This window comes from Emys orbicularis, chromosome 6 (assembly GCF_028017835.1).
Source record: "Emys orbicularis isolate rEmyOrb1 chromosome 6, rEmyOrb1.hap1, whole genome shotgun sequence".
NCBI lineage: Eukaryota > Metazoa > Chordata > Testudines > Emydidae > Emys > Emys orbicularis.
The window spans coordinates 56,368,852-56,385,842 of NC_088688.1; the positions used below are offsets into that span (position 1 = coordinate 56,368,852).

At 36.7% G+C, this 16,991-nt stretch overlaps 1 protein-coding gene across 1 annotated transcript in view; it reads right to left on the bottom strand.

Moving 5' to 3' along the window:
- Window positions 1–16,991, bottom strand: part of MEF2C (myocyte enhancer factor 2C) — a 147,965-nt gene that overhangs the window by 116,531 nt on the left and 14,443 nt on the right. The gene's annotated exons all lie outside the window — the stretch shown is intronic.

Consider the following 16,991-nt stretch of genomic DNA (forward strand, 5'->3'; position numbering starts at 1 on the left):
TTTGTAGGTCATTTGCCATGGGGATACTTGTTGCCCTACTTCACAGTATGACACAATATTTCCTCCAAGGATCAAATTCTGCACTGGAGTGGATGCAGCCAGGGCTTGCACTAAAGTTTATGACAGTGTGTCCACATACAAAGGTATTATCTGGCCCTCCAATGCTGTTTAAATAGCAATCCCAGAGAATGGCCCATCATGGCAACAGGGTTGTTGTACTCCATGTTCAAGAGTGGATTTAGGAAGCTTGCTGAGTCTTCTAAAATGAAAGTCTCTCATTCTGGGTGCAAGTAATGAAGTTAATTCATTCAACTGTCATTCTCTGAAGTATGATACAAAGATAAGGTCACATAGACAAGATATACAAGGAAATTAATAGGCAAAAATGGAAAATTTATGTGTATCATCACATAGGACCATTAACATTCAGCTGAGATGAGCATATACATACTCCTACTGCCTCAGCTAGCAAGATGCTCTACTATAGCTCACACTGACTGGGCACCATAAGGATTCATCCCACCTCAAGGGATATGAATGACGCACACATAGCAAGTGCAGTCACAGGATGGGGACTCTGCTAACTGTCTAAAAGTCTGTTTGGAATGTTTGACCACTGATTGGCAGTCACAACAGATATCAACACATGCTCCCACAGTGTTTCATACCAGAAGCAGGATCTGGCAGAGAAAGCAAGGGTCATCCTGTTCTGAAATGTTGCATTCCAGTGGTACTGTTGTTTCTACCAAATTTGGACGTAGAGTCAGGGTGGAGGTGGGGAAAGCAGGAAGATGTTAATTAACAGAATTAAATGACGATTCTGTATACACAAGAGTTTCTTAGCAGGATATGATGGGACAGATCCTCAGCTGGAGCTCAAGTCAATGGAGCTACACCAATTTACATTCAATTACATTCTGTATACTTTTTTAAATACATATATAAATATCTATGAATGCTGGTCCTCTCCATATTTGTGAAATGGGTCAGAATTTCTCAACTGTAGAAAAAAGTGAAAAAACTCACCATGGCAACACAATATTCCTCCCTCATAATCTGTTTCAATTTTAAACAGTTGTTAGATAAATACTGGTTAAGAATGAGTATCTGCACAATTTTTTAACCTGATTTGTTATTCTTCTTCATTTATTCAAGCATAATAATCCATTCAGGAAGTCAGGTTTGGATTTACACCTATGTATGCAGCACAGTAATGTTAACTGTCTCAAAAACTGGCTGAGGAGGCATGCTTGCGAGGCCACAACATCTTTCCTAATGGACCACCCAGGTCTCCATTGAAGAGGATTGAAATCAGGCATGTAATGACTAGTTTTGAGTTATTTGTTCTCACATTTTGTTCAACAGACGGTTTATTTAACATTCTTACACAAGGAAGTTTTCTTTAAGCAATTTTTTCCTCCCCTGAAGTGGCACTTCCTGTCTCAAAGAATATATAATCTATCTATTAGTCATTTATAGCACACTCGTTGTCATGGTATCTAATCACCTATGTGAATCTGTAATTCCTATACCTAGAGCTCCGAGTTCTGCGAGCTATGGCACTTGAACTTCTCAAGTCAAGAAAAAAAATTAGAATGATACAACAGTATTTCTGTAGGGCCTGATCCCACAAGGTTTTGGGCACCATCAACTCCCATTGACTACTGGTAAAATAAGCAGTTGCATATAGATGGGAGGGTTCCTAAGTGAAGTCTGAAAAACAAAACCAAAGGCATTTTCTTTCTTGTCCATTGTACTTGACATACAAATGAAACAAGAAACACACTTTTCAGATAATATAAGTAGAAGGGAAATTGTGTTTGGGAAATTAAATTTGTAGACTATGTTGAATCTAGCAGCTCTATATGTCTAATCTAGATAAGAACATATATGGCCACCATTACCATAGTATCTGAATTTCACACCATCATTAATGGATTAGCCTCCCCAAATTCCTTCTGAGATACAGAATTTTTATACCCATTTTACAGATGCGGAAGTGAGGCACAGAACAGATTCGGAGAATTGGCCAAAGTGGGTCTGTAGCTGAGTTGGAATTAAACGTTGGTCTTTTGACTCCTAGTCCAACATCCTCTCCACTAGACCATCCTTCTTACCTTATTGGCAGTATATCTTCTAAATAATACCTTTTATTACCTCAATAGAAATCAATCGTATATGCACTTTTTTAGGAATTATGGTTATTAAATTTAATATGTAAAAGAAAGTTTAGAAGATGTCTGTATTATAAAGTAGTATTGTCCCCCAAAGTATGAAGTGTCAGAAATTCTAATTAGGGATGATAGTTTCAGGACCTGTTCTCAACTGCTATTGAAATAAATGAGAATGAGTTGCATGTGACTCTTGGAGACTCTCTCTTCTAGATATGGATGATTTTGCCAAATAAAAGAAACAAGTATTAAATATGCATTGTGTTTCAGAATTGAAATTAATATATGTTGGTTCACATTTTCAGTGGAAGAGCCAGATTCTAATCTGAGATAGCTAGCTTGAATTGACGCATAGCTCAAAATATCTGCAACTCTGGGTATATGCACAATATCGGCTACTTGTTTAACTGTATCTTATACCTAAGATTAAGGTTTGGACCTATATATGAAAATAGAATGCCACATTTCCTTGCTTTGTAAATGTGTCAGTAGGGAGATCTTCACAAATCTGTATTTACCTAGGAGAAGCATGGTTGAGTTCCTATTTGAAATATTTACATTTCATTTTCAAGTGATACCAATCAAATATGGAAGTGCCATTTTTTAGGATAACATTTAAATTACAGGCCAATCTTCTGATCCAGCAAAGGAAAGGTGATGATCAAAAGCCCATATGGCTTACAGTCAGCAGGAAAGGAGAAGGACAACACTTTCTCCCCCAATGCCCACACAATTACATTTCCTCAGCAATCTGGAACGGCATTATTTCAGGTCACTATCTAGGATAGTCATAGACTTGAATGGTCTCACTACTGACCTAACCTTAGTCCTCAGTGAACAGTCTGTGTTAAAAAATGTGGTAGAACAGAGCACTAATTCTTTACAGAACAGAATACAGTGACTTGTAGCAATAGTCAGAATAATAAAATCACCACTTGTCTCAAATACGGTGGATAGGCTCTGTCAAGAAGAGGCCAGAATAATGAAAAGTGCTGCTCTTCTGAAACAGACCACAGAATATTTCCTTTGTGTCACACCTGTCATATCACGTATCACTTTACATTGTTAAGTAACGTAGAATGATGCTAAGTAAGGAATGCACTTTGAGTGTCCAGTGAGATGACATGCATCCCACGAAGTGGGCATTCACCCACGAAAGCTTATGCTCCAATACATCTGTTAGTCTTAAAGGTGCCACAGGACTCTCTGTTGCTTTTTACAGATCCAGACTAACACGGCTACCCCTCTGATACAGTGAGATGATATCAGTGATGTTCTTTCCCATAGGTACAGAAGCAGAGCATAAAATCACAGGCATTAAAAACACCATGCTAAAATAATAAATTTACTTCTATCTCTATCTCTCTTATCTATCTTAGGGATTTCTATCACACCCATTCACATGGTATCCTTCCTCTAAATACATTTTTTTAAAGAAGTAAACTTCCACAAAGATATCAGTGAGTAAGCTAGAGTGGAAAATGAACTGTGCTACTGATCACCAAAGAGTGTAATATCTGAGCTCAGTGCTGAAAGAACTGTTGGAAGTAGAAAATTACATCTATGATGGGATATCCAGTACTATATCTGGATGAACAGACAGGACAAAGCTCTCATTTTGCTGCACCAAAACCCTAGTATTCAAAAGCACAAAAATACACCACGATATTCACCAAAGATGTTATCAGAAATTAAAAAGGTTTATTCTTCTGATTCTATACTACACATCATTATTGCTAAAATCAGGATAAAAACTCAGGCCCAGATCCTCAGCTGCATTGTTATCTCAGCAGGGCTATGCAGATTTTCACCACCTGAGGATCTAGCCCTACAGTTTCAATATATATATAACACGAAGCAGCTTTGTTGAAATTATACTTTCTTTTTGAAAAATCCCTGAATCCTACTTTCTAATTAATGCATTTTCTTTAAAAATATAATTTCAAATTAGTTCCAATTAATAATACTACCCGTGATCCAACAGCCCCAGGTTTGAGAATGTTTAAAATGTTTACACTTAAGTAATTTAATAATATACTGCTTCATTCTATTTAGTTTTAAATGAGTCTACCACTCTGTAGTACCTCATTAACAGTAAGGGTTATATTTCTGATCTCTGGCATTTATGCATGTATATTTTGGATGAGGCTATACATCTTGTATGCCGCTGCAAGGATGTATTCTCCGGCCCAGTATTGCAACATATAAAATGTGTTGTATAGAAGTTTGGGTATGTGTGCAATTTAACACTTATTTCATGTGTAATGGAGAGGCAATAAACCTATTTTTTAATCAAACCCATGTGCATAATTTATATCAATTCTTCATCTGCATCTTATACATAAGAACAAGATAAAAGAAGAAAATCAGACCACTGTCTCAGAACAGTCTGTAGGTAATGCAGGATCTCATGAAGAACTGCTTCAAAGATCAGTTCCTCATATCTATGAAAACACTTTTAAATTATTGTGGTTAAAGATACTGTTGAAACTGTTGCCCTATTTATTCTACATGATTATTGACTGTTCATAGCAGGCCAGATCCTGTGGAAATTTTTTTCTGGTAAGGACTGTGGGATAAGGCTTTACATAAGGACTAAAGGCTGTGTCCCACTATCAGACATACGAAACCCGCAAAAAAAAAAAAAAAAAACCCCACACAGAAATTGGGTTTGTTATTGGCTTAAGTGACTTGTGAGTTGCTTGTTGGCTAGTTTTTGGCTTGTAGCTTGTTGCTTCTTTTTTTTGATTGGCTCCCGGCAAGCGGGGGCAAGGGGTGATAAGCAGGGGCAAGCACGGTCAAAGGGGGGAGAGAGTCGGGGTGCACAGCGGGCCCACCACAGTCCCAGATTTCACGCCGGGGGGATCTAGTCACATAGAGTGTTGGGGGTTTGGGGGATTGGCTTGTTTTGGCCTTGTTTTGAAATGGGATTAGCTTGATTTTTGGCTTATTGTGAAAGTCAGGGTGCTTATTTACTGTCCCACATGTTGATCCAGATCATGTCACACCCTTAAGAACTTCATGGGGATCCTCCCCACTCCACATATTTCACCCTTACTTGGATGTGACATGCAAAAGATGGGCATGGAGCTGTGGCAGGCCTGTGAAGGTGTGAACCAGACACATTGTCTCCCTCTACCCTTTCAGAACACACCCAGGCTTTATTCACTTTTTTTACAGACTCCCCAGCGAAAAGTGCCCTCCTGTGGCTTTTTACACTAGAGACAATCTGGACCATTTTAATTTTTATGCTGATCTTTGAAATTTCTTAATGTTATTTAGATTAGACTAATGCACTATTATTTTACATATAGACAATAGCTTATTACAATTAATTTGTTATTAAGAATAATATAATTTATTACAAATTAAAATCAATAAAGCTTCCTTAGTATTTGAATTTTTCTGTCATTATATAGTAATGTTTCCCATGGACAACACACTGCATTAAGTTTACTCTGTAGATGTCTTTTCCAAGCAATTTCACAATCCTCTGTCATGTACTGTACAGATTTTGCTAACTGGTATTGGTTGACTGTTTAAAAGCAAATACTGCAAATACTATGTAATGGTTCCACAAATGACATATATCCTTTCTATGTTTATAGAAACAACACAAATAGTGTTATCTCTAATTTGATTTGCCTAACTGTACATCTCTGGATCATGGCATTAGAGATACATGATTAACATGGCTGGGTTCCAGAAACAGCATATATTTTAATAATCATGCCTATAGTTAACTTTGCCTTCTAAATCATACAATCAAAGAAATTAGAATCAGAAAAGACCTGTTAGGCTAGAGCTCCAGTTTCACTCAAGCAACTCGAGATGCACCAGGAAACAAGAGGCACGGGCGGGCGGGGGGGGGGAGGAAGGGGGAGGAGGACTTTATGCCACCAAGACAACACCACCCCTGGTCCTGGGGGCTGCCTCAGTGCTGCCTCAACTTGAGCCAGCAGATAGACAGTGGCTCCCAAAGAGCTGTTCCACTGGTCAGGATCTCTGAATCTCTTCCTTCTCTAGCCCCAATGCTGGTATGCCCTCCTAGCCAACTTGCTGAGCCCTAGCACAGCTTTAAGTCCCCTGTATGACACTGCAATGGCACAAAGTGCCAAGGATCTAGCCCACTGGGTCATCTAGTCTACGCCCTGCCATTACAGGACTGTTCCCAACAGCAGAGTCTCAAAAATTCTCAAGTACTTCATCCAATCCAAATAACTCAAGACAATAGGGCTTCTACCATTTCTCTGAGGACATTATTCCACAACCTAAATATGTGTCACTGTAAGTTAATATTTATTGACTCTCAGTTTAGCTTAATTTCAGCCTAATACTCCTAGATATACCCTCCCCACACTTGAGCTGCCCTAAAAAATTCCTATCCGTGCAACTCTCTTCTTCGGTCTTTCAAATTTACTTTCTCTTTTCAAGGGAAGAAGCAGTGCAACTAGTTCTTGTGGGAGACTTCCATCCCTTTTTGCAATTTGTTTTCCTGGTTGAAGGATGAACTCTCTCTCATACTTTAAAGTGTTTCCAAGATTCAAACAAGTTTAAAGATCTGGGATACTGTCCGATCACAAGTGGCTTAAATAAATGGCAGATCCCAGTACTGTTGAGCCCTAGTTTAAATTATTCATAAACGTGACAGATATGTGAGTGAGGCAGAATACAACCTAAAGACCAGACGCTGCACTTGATCTAAAGCCAAACTCCAATTTATTTTAGTGAGAGCTGCATACATGGATATGACCATAACTATTTAATATATGAAAATATATATTTATATGTAAATATACACCCACACATGTTATATACGCATTGTGAAAAAGCCATTAACTTTTATCAGGTTTTTTAACTGGTAAAGTTCAGATTTGTGAAAGTGTAAGGAGTCTCACTCTCGTTATATCTACTTGTAACTTACATGGTAAGCCAAAAATTTATGAAATCCAATGTTTTTCCTCAAAGTGTTAGAATAACATGTTATATTTCTGATGTCACAGTTATGCTATTCTCATACCCTACTGAAAATCTTGTGACATTCAAATTTGCAAAACTGCTGCAAATCCTATTTTCTTCTTCCTCCTTATAAAATTGCACCTGACAGTTCAAATGGAGTCCAGTAAGTTATACTTCATCACAGTAGCTTGCAGGAGCCACAAAAGCCCTGGTGCTATACAACTTTTTTGAAAATCAGACCACCCCACCTCCAAAAAAAATCCTCTACTGTCACATGGTATTAATCTAATAAAATCATATTTTTGTTCAAGTATTGGTGAGTCATGTTATAACCATATCAAACTTGTGGAAATCTAATGCTGTATTTCAGTTTTCACCACTATATACTCTATTCATCTATATATAAAAGACTTGATTTTCAAAGGTGCTGGTCACCTGCAGCTTTCATTGAAGTCAGTGTGCTGTGGGTGCTCCAAACCTTTAAAAATTAGATTAATACAATTCTCTTACTTATTCAGATATAAAATACACAGGAATAATTACAGAATGTGACAAAACTTAACAATTATTTTATGCTGCTTTAGGGTTTAAAGTGAGACGGCATGTCTCACAACATTCTTTCTCTTTTTTAATTTTATTTGGCTGTGAGGCACTCCAGGATATTTCAAACTCTTCTGCACCTATATTTTCAGGGCCTTAAAAATGGAAATGCTAAACTATCAGCATCTTTTTTAAACCCCATTTGAGCCCTACAATACTTTCAAAAGTTCATATAATGTACATGGGAAGTAAAAGAGACAGAAAATGCTCTCTATCTGAGATACAAAATTTCCAAAATACAGTTACGCAATGTTAAAGAAAAATTGTAAATGTGTGCATAGTATCCATTGAGATGAAACATCTCATTTACAGGAATTTCCTGTCTGATTTTAATAACACACAAAATTAAACACATAAATATTAATTTTATGTATCGCATCAGATGTAGGCAATGAAAAAGTATGTATAACATCAGATGCAGGCAATGAAAAAGCAATGTTTACATTTATGGGTGTCTCATTAGTGTTTTATTATGTGAAACACTAGGAGGCATCAGTTGGGTAAAAAAAGGAGTTCTGTTTCAAAAAAGGTAAAACATTACCAGAACTAGTCATCTATGAAAGTTTGATACTTCCAAATGTTAGTATAGCATATATGTCATAACTTTATTCCCTGCAAAAACAGCCAACACTTTATATTATATTGACAAATTAGATTGTAGTAAAAGAAAAAAGGTCCACATTTGATTTGCTAATTAATTTTTAAAACATACTGTGATGTCTACAGATGTAACACAAAGTACAGCTGAATATTATATTTTAAAATATAATGGAATACTACCTGGAACTAAGATAATTTACTTGATGCTTAATGCCACACTTTTGCTAAATTGTAAAATGCAGATGCTTTTTGCATATGTTCCTAGTAGGATAAGTGCTATGAATTTAGTATAGTCTCAGGCAGTTTCAAGAATGATCTAATTGCTGTTGAAGGATGTATCACCTAACCAATATTTTTTTTAAAAAAAAAGCCCCCAAAACACTTACATACTCTAAATGTTAAGTCTATTTTCAACAAGTGTTGAAAAAACAGTGATTTTTTGAAAGACATGCAACAATGCTCCATGTGAATCATTTTTATCATGTCATATAAAACCAATCATTTCAAAATTGAATTTTCCCTGCTTTGAATTGCATTTAACAATGACTAAACAACAGGGTTATAGTATCCTTATATAATAATCAATTGAAATTGACGTGTGCCTTGCCATGCTGCAGCAATCAGCTTTTATCTCTGTCCGATCAAAATGACATGAGAACTGCCTAATCCTTCTTTTGTAAGGCATATAAGACTTTGTTGTCACTGTTGGTTTTGTGAATCGCCTCTATAAGCTGGTCTGATTTCCTAAAGATGACAGATCCCGGTGAACAGCCAAGCTCTACTGCACTGCAGTCAATGCGACTGTGAGATTAAAGTACAGTACTGAAGACACTGGCTTTTAATCACCTGTCCACATGTAACATACTGACCATCAGCTCTCAGAAGATTAGCTTAAATCCTTTCAGAGCAGCCAGGCAATTACTATATTCATAAAATGAAGAAAGCATATTTAAAATATTTCAATTTTCACTTACAACTTAAATAGTGCATGCTGACCAGAATTCTTCCGTACATGTTTTATTTTTGAAATAAGGTGCAAAGGTATACTGTTAACCCTTTCATACACTAACCTGATATCATTAATCTTAGTGCTAAAGTTTTCTACCTCTTGAGTTACAAATAAACCTGTTTTTAATTTTAGAGGTTTGTCTCTAAATCATCAAATAGACTAAAATGTAGATGTAGAAAAATGTCTGTTTATATTATACTATGGGATTTAAGACGCCTGAAGTGCATTACACAAATAGATACACAAATTATACTCCAAAATATTGCATCAATTAATACAATAAAACTTTTATTTTATTATAGAGTATCTTATTTATGTTATTTCCACAATCAGTGTACTTAAAACAACACCAAACCATCTTTTCTGAATTTTTGGTAAATTAATGTGTAATTTAGAAGTTTGGTCCAACAGGTGAAAACGTAGTTAAGAATCATAAAACATTCTTTTGTGCATTCAATATCAGGACATGACTTTTTGCTCAACAAGATACAGAAATACTCTTATGGATGCACTGTACTACTTTACTGATCAGCTGAAAAATTAACCTGTTACAAAAAAGAGTAAAAGAAAGAAAAACTTAAAATGGCAAAAAAATATTTAATTTGAAACTTCTACACAACTGTTAAGTTTCTATGTAGTTATTTAACCATTCCTTCCTATTACAGAGGTACACAAAGAAGTTAAAAACATTTACAATCAAAAACTTTTAAAGATGAACTTCTGAAAAAAGTCTGGAAAGGTTAATTTCTGTTTGTCCACAAGGCACTAAATGTTTTAAACTCACAAAATAAAACTGTTTACATGATCATCTCTCTCTCTCCCTCTCTCTTTTCTGTGGGTAATTTACATACACACAAATAAAAGGACTTTATCAAGCAAAGTTATATATGCACTAAAAAAAAAAAAAGCTTTAAGAAGAATCTTCAGACTACCATGAAATTGGAAGAAGCTTAAAAAGTAAAAAACGCTTGTCTGATCACTGTAAAGTACTCCTAAATTGGCAATCCAGACACATCATTTTGAAAGATTTTAATCTCACATATTGTTCATCATTTATTGTTGCATCAACACTGAAAGGCATGTTTAAACTTAAATTGGCTTTTTCTTGGTCAAACAGGCATAAGAGAAAAACTCCGAGAACATGGGATAGTATGTTACAACTGTATTCTTTTATAAGGAAATTTAATGTGGCACTCTACTCTTTCACATCTTATGCCAACTGCCAGATAGACATCTGATTTAGGATCTTCTGTCTGTGGGCCTGTTCCTGAAAATTATTACTCACATGAGTTGTCTATCCTCATACAGGTAGTTCTACCATCATCAGTGGGACTTATTTAAGGACTACTTGCATGAATGAAGGTTTGCATGATCAGGCCCTAGATTTGTCCTTCAGATACTGTCCATAAGATAAACAGTAAAAAATGTATGTCCGATTTTTAAAACCAAAGGATGTGTATTGCAGGAATACAGACACTCTGGATTTAGGGCCAAAACCTGATGTTCTTACTCAGTCAAGTCTTTCAGTGTCTTCAACAAGAGTTAATATTTGACCCAATATGAATTACGTATTTCATCAAAATACAGAGAAAATACATATATGATGTCATAGTTCTATATTTATTTAAATAAAATGGCTAAAATAAGAAACACTGTGGGATTTCTGGTTGGTTGGTTGGTTTTTGTCTCAGAACAATGTTCTAAGCATCTTCTAACAATAATAATTTAGAAAATGACAAATTTCCAAAGTGGCCAACTGCATGAGTGTTCGAAACTGAAATCAGCCAGTACTACAGAGGTTCAAACTGGTTCACAGGTGGTTATATTTCCATGCCCTGCCAAGCCTCTAGGGATTAGAGTTATTATACTCCATATAAACATCTTTCCTCTGCAACCACAATACCCTGCAAAGTGCCAGTAAAAAGAAAGCTAGTCACATTTTTTTGTCTAACATAATTGGTCTGCTGGCCACCTTTATACCCCTTTTAAAATAAATCTATGAAATGAGAATATAATTTAAGACAATTGCTATTAAATTTATCATCAGATATGTGGTAGGAAAGTGCTTTTTGTGTCTAGGCAATTCTCCATAGACCTCCAGTAAAATATTGGCAAAGTGCCTTTCTCTGCTTAATTCTTACATCCTAATATTAAGGTATATATTAAGATATTTTATTTTAAAAGACAGGTATTTGCTAATCATAACCACCACGTACAACCAATGAGAATAAAAACTTTCTTTAAAAACATATAATCACAGGGCCCTGAAGTGACAGAAATTATTCAGATATAAAGTTTTGCCCTATGCTATTTACCCTTTTCATGTACTTTTGGAGTAAAAGAATTAGTAATATAGTTTTATTCTTGTTTGGTTTTCCAAGATGACAGAACACCATACTAAATTATCTAGAAAATATAAGTATTCCAGTTCCATAATCCACCAACAGTTTTCTAAATTCCCCCTTTACACCAAACTTTATCTTAGACCTTAAGTAATTTTAATCAAAAGTAAAAAATAGCCAGTTTTGTAAAGGAGATCTAACCTTACTCACTCTTAATATAAAGATTAGTTCAAGTATTATGCGAATACCAGAACTTTCATTCTAACAGAAGAATACACCATATGCCATAATGCAAGCTGCCTCTGCATCTCAAGCTTAAGTGTGAAAAAAGGAGATGCAAAAAGGTATACACTTACAGGCATGCTTTATCTAAAACTAAATGCAAGAACTGAAAAGAGCAGTGGCATATGACGTTTAAGAGTGTTTTGCTCCCCTGCCAGACTGTTTCTTCAGTGAACTGTTTGATAAATCAGGGGGCAAGTACTACAAGGTCATAGCATTTGGTGAAATATTAAAACCAAACAAACTGCACACACTTTATGATATCAAGCACACTAATGACGTGAACTAACTTCATGAAACTTTAAACACTCAAGAGACTGATGGGGATGAGTAATTTGAATAGCTGGTGATTTAACTAAGTTGCTTGACTAAAAAGTTACTTTAAGGCAATTGCTAGTGGATTCATATATTTAAAAAGTATACAACTAACCTCAATCCCAGTACACATACATAGACGGATAACATTCTTAAAAATGCAATAGGATATGTATATGGGGCTCATATACAATCCCCACTCTATTTTATTTCCATTCTGAATTTTATATGTACTTACATTACAAACATTTAGATGAGCAGACTAGTCCTTGAGATATTTTCCTTTCTTAGGAAAAAAAATAAAAAAACAAAAAAAACCCTTTACTTCTTCCAGCCTTTTAAGTGTTCACCACCTGGTTCAACATGCAGCCTCCTTGAACCACACACAAGCCTCAAAGTCAATCCAATAGCAGCCAGAAGATGTCTGATGTGTGTGTGTGTATCTCTCTGTGTGTGTGTGTGTGTGTGAGTGCACAGCGTGGAGGAGGAGAAAGTGGCTGTGCTGCTGGCTGGATTAAAAGTAACCGGACTCGTCCTGAAAGCGTCCAGGAAGGAAGTGACAGAAGGCGAATGGGAAAAAGAGAGCAGCTCACAGCCTTTGTAACATCGCGGAGGGGGGAAGGAAGAGGCAAGGAAGGGATTCAAAACTACACGCTTGATGAGGTGTCCTTTTCTGCTTCTCTCCCTTCCTCCCTTCTCTCTGTCTCTCTCTACTTCTCTCTCTCTCTCTCCCACAATCCCAAACGAATGACTCTCTCCTCCCGAGCTGGAGAAATAATCAGTTTCACTCTTGCAAAAAGGGGGCGGGATCAGATCCCGAAAGCGTTTTAATAAAACAAACATAGAGCAGCAGCAGCGGCAGCAGCTCCTTTCCTTGCCCCTCTAGTCTAAACTAGATTGATAAATTACTCCACTACACTACTTTAATTATGTATATGGTATGCAGAATAAATCACCGAACATCAGCACCTCAATCAAGCACTTTTTAAATGATAATTGCATCTTGGGTGAATCAATCTCTCCATTCCTGACATTTTGCTAATTTTAGTTTTGCGGTGGGGGTAATGGCATATGCCACACGCAAACCTAATGACAATCCTTTATTATACAAAATTAAGAAAATACGGCGAGCTGGTGCATCTTTCCCCCCCTTCTGGTGAGGTTCAGCAGCAATAGGACACAAGACCACTGCAGGATCTGGGAGAGAGACACTCTGGGCCAGCTCAGAAACAGCCACGGCAAATGCTGCGCACTCTGGAATTGCTGCTAATAAAGGGCGCCCAATGTCCTCCAGTGGCAACACTTACACAAAACAATCGCTGCTTGAATGCGAGGAGTTACGGGGGAAAGGGGTTTAAAAAATAAATGCTCCTATCCTAATATGCCCGTGATCATTCCCATATGTGTTCAACAGGAAAATATCTGGGCATCAATACATTCCAATGTCTATGTACAAGAAAGCGGAGATAGGTACCCAATTGAAATAGAGGATGCCGGCAATTATTAAAGGAGAATAAACTGAAAGGGGCGCTGAAATGCAAAGTCTGTGCAAGCGGCAGAGAAGATCCATATCATCATCATCCAAGCAACTGGAGGCTGTCAGGCCAACAACTTTTTAATCAGTTTCGAAACATATCCAAACATATCTATGCAGCAGGCGTGTGTATTTTTAGCCCGCATGACATTTCCTACCCCGTCTCCTTGCACCTTTATTGGCCTCTTTTTTCGGAGCCTTCAGTCTGTAAACCAACCCAACTTCCCAAACGCATTAGACTTCCGTATCCAATTGCTGGTGACTTCACTTACCCTGGGCTGCTTCAGCTGCACAGGAAGCAGGCACGGGGCTAGGAGAGAAACAATCGTGATGCTAACGTTTGATGGAATGCAAATAAACAGACTCCCTCAGCAAACAGGGTTGCTGGTTAGATAAAGTACTGTTTGCCTCATTGCACAAGTCCAAATCAGACCCTACTGCATGAGATGGTCTTTCTGCAGACTTTTCCACTGAAATGTAGTATTTCCAACACACTTCATATGCTCATTTACCTTTACAACCAGTACTGAAATGACTCTTCTGTACACAAATAAAAGTCAAAATTAAGCATATGTAAAACGTTGTGAGTAAAACTACTTTGCAGATTCTTGTTTTAACTTTTATGTAGATAGCCAACTTCTATAATGCTTTGAGAGCAACAGGATACTTTATAAAGGTATAAGCCATAACAGACAGGAGTAAAGGAAGCCTGAAGAATATATATAATAACATCAAAGCAGTGAATAAAACAACAGTAAGACTTATTTTGGTTTACTTTATTTTTATTTCAAGGGCCTAATCCTACAATTTTCTTTGCATGTAAATATCCCATTGGGCCATTGACTGACTTCTAAAATTTCAGTTTAGGTAATTAATAAATGTCTATTTACTTTACTGTATATTCTAAAGCAGGAATGCTCAAAGCATGGTCAGATCTGAATTAAACTGATGGAGTTATAAAATATTGCCCAAGACTGTTCTCAGTTTTGATACTTAGGTGGTGCCTTAACTGACTACAAGTCCCATAACCCTCTACTCCATCATGATCAGATTTGATAATAATGGGCGGACAATTCTTACTGGACAGATATCCACGGACCATATCCCGTAAAACACAACAACAACAATAATCATAATTAATAATAAATAAACATAAACATTTATATTGCAGTAGCCTCTAGAGGCCTCAGCCAGGTAGACACTGTACAGACATATAATAAATGACAGTAGTTGGCACACACGTTAGTAGTCTCAGCAGAGGGACCAAAACCTGGGAGAACATGAAATCTGAACTACCCTTTCAGCCCTAGTGGTCTCACCAGGTTTGGAGTGAGGCACTCTGGTAAAGAAATATGGGAAAGTTTGCACTGATCCTATCCTTGCTGTGCCTCTTCTGTAGCTAGAATTTCATTTTCCCAGCTATCAATATGGCACCAGTCTTTCCAACAGCAATAACATTAATATTTTCTTATTTTTTAAAAAAATGGAGCATTATGCGTTGGGACATCTAGTTTCCAGGCTCACACCTTTGTGCTGTAGATGAAAATGGCTGTAATCTGTTGCATTTTGTGCAAGCTAAATGCATCTTTGAGGCTTTTGTCTAGTGGCTCAAGCAGACCCTTTAGTTGGCAGGATAAAGCTTGGATGGTACTTCAATTCAACATCAAGAAATCAGATAGCAATTACCACAACAAAGTAATATGTACAGCTGCTTAATATGTCTACTATGCCTTCCACATTTTTAGGCTCTGAGGGCCTAATCTTTAAATAGTTGTGACCTTCATATATTAGAGTATCTGTAAACTGTGCCAGGTTTTTGTCAGAGCACAATTCATCAAAGCAATGTAGAGGACACCTCCATCTTAAAACAGAGTTCAAACATTAAGTGGAAAAACAGACAGATGGACAGATCTACAGTAGAGGGCATGCTTCCTCATCAATTCCAGGATTCAATAAAGCATGTATTAGTACACAAATATGCAATATCTTTTGAAATATGTGTAGAATCTTTCTACCTGGTAGGATTAATTTTAGAATCTGGAATAATTTTAAACAACGAAAAATCTTTACTTTGTTATCTGTACCAAGTTTTAAAAACATGCATCATAAATAGCAAATATTTTGGGGGAGAATCCCGTTTGGATTTCTTCCAAAATGGTCTAATCTGAGCTATGGTTCCTGTTGTAAACTGGTCATTCATAGGCCTGTTGGCAAACTGTACTATGAACAATGTTGCACCTTTTTCCAATGCATCACCTGACATATCTGAATTAAACAATAACGCATAATATGAGGTGGGATCATTAGAAACTCAGATCCCCAAAGCCTTATCAGAATGAGATATAGCCCAGTGTCTCTTTTCCTTAGAGTGTGATTATCTCATGGTTAGCTTAGCGAGCACCCCCATAAAGGGTCTTATTAAAGTCCATTTTTAATCTTCTGTACCTGGTGACAAAAATTTTCTTAAAAGAAATGAGGCTACCAATTTACATCATTAAGTGACATTTCAACAGAAGATAACTGAGATTAGGACAAAATGATCCACTTTCTTTGCATTCTAAGCCTGGGGTGGTTTAGTTTCTATTTTCTGTGCAGAGTTCTGCCCCACCCCACTCCACCCCTTGCTCTTAAAACCACCTCTCTATCTTATAACAGCGGTGTACTAAAGCACTTCTTCCTATGTCTGTCTGCTTTTTAACTTGGCCCATGCTGGGTGTAGCTCTTGAAGTGAGCTTTAAAAAATTATTTTAAAGTGAGCTGGGGCGGTTGCCACAGCAACCCACCCTGAGAGGAATCAAGGCTATAGATTAATCTACCCCACAAGATTATTCAACAGTACTGTATTTGTTCTACAGTCATTCAGAATATTCCTTCAATCCATATGTCTTTATAATTGAACATAATGTATACATTCGAAAAATCTCAAAGATAATAGGATATGGATTCCAGGAGCAGAATTTAAATATTTTATAAACCATAGGAAAGAACTGGAATGTATATAATTTCTTGTCAAATGAATTAATTATAAAAGATATTCACAAGGCATGGCTGAGACATGAACTTTAAATAAAATGGTATGCCATTACTAAAATGGTGTAATGCACAGCAAGCAATGATTACAGAAAGCCTTTGTCAATGGTATACCTGTAAGTACACAATACAGCAGAATTTGCTATCAA